Here is a 1187-nt window from a genome sequence, read left to right as displayed (position 1 = left end):
TGACTTGTGTGAGTGTGATATCTCCAGGCCCTATCTGGTTCCATTTCGCTTTGATTACCCTGTCAAACAAGTCAGCCTTCGCCCCTGCTGACATGCACCAAACAACGGGCTCATCCTACTTAAAATACGAGTAGTTTGAGGGTGTCACCGGTTTGTCATTCTTGAATCTCAGAATAGATTTCGTTTAAATCTTCCTTATTCGGTCTTCCATTGTTTCTGCTCTGACTGTCCGTCCTGTTTTCACGCAGTCACTGAATGACCGTCAGTGTGACCATGCTAATCTCCTTAGTCTCCCCGTAACTCCTCCTGTAGAAAAATGTGGTGGTGGTACTGGGAGGGGGAAAAATAAGAGTTGTGTGTAAGACAATGCTGTTGTTTGTCAAGGCTGAACCGAGTTCCATTCATCGTGTGGGAGAGAGCAGTAAATATTTCTGTAATAATTGCACCCAGGATAGTATCTCTAGACATGGGTCAGTTTACAAGGACCATTGTTCTTGGCAGCCTCAAGGAAAGCAATTCATCAGCGAGGTTTCCCTGCCGCCCTAATTAGCTACAGTGAGTGGACGGTTATCTTCTCCTGCGCGAGGCAGCCTCTCCACTCTTAACTCTAAGGTTGCGTGCTTGAGTCCCTGGCCAAGCACTGACTGACAAACGACTTGCCTCAACGCTGTGCTGTGCCATGCCTAGATGTGTATGTTGTACGCGCGCAGGCTACACCCAACAAATAACAGTCCAAACTGCTCTAACGGCCACCTCACCTGTATAATAATATAAAAGACAATCACCTTTGTGCAAACGGCCACTTTAACTAAATTTCCATCCTTGCATATATATGTTTAAAATATTAATGACACTTTGTAAGACGACCACTTCTATCCTTGCCAAATGGGCGGTCGTTTGTGGGCAGGTTTGACAGTACAAATGTATCATATTATTTTGATACAAATGTATCACATTTTGAAGTGTAGAAGAACGTATACGTCGTAAAGTTACTTTACTTGTATTTCTTATTGTCATGTTGGCCATAAAGTTCATCTTGTTAGAGAGGTTATGGCTGTTGTGCAAACTGTTTTTAATGTGTTGTAAAAGCTTTCTTTATTATATTGTAGATTGTCTAGTGCCAGCAGAATCTCGTGGCATGTTGTCACTTGGCGCAACCCGAACTGAAAGTTTTGAGTACCCCCCCC

Source organism: Aplysia californica, unplaced genomic scaffold, assembly GCF_000002075.1.
Source record: "Aplysia californica isolate F4 #8 unplaced genomic scaffold, AplCal3.0 scaffold00952, whole genome shotgun sequence".
NCBI classification, from domain to species: domain Eukaryota; kingdom Metazoa; phylum Mollusca; class Gastropoda; order Aplysiida; family Aplysiidae; genus Aplysia; species Aplysia californica.
This window is presented reverse-complemented; position numbering follows the sequence as displayed.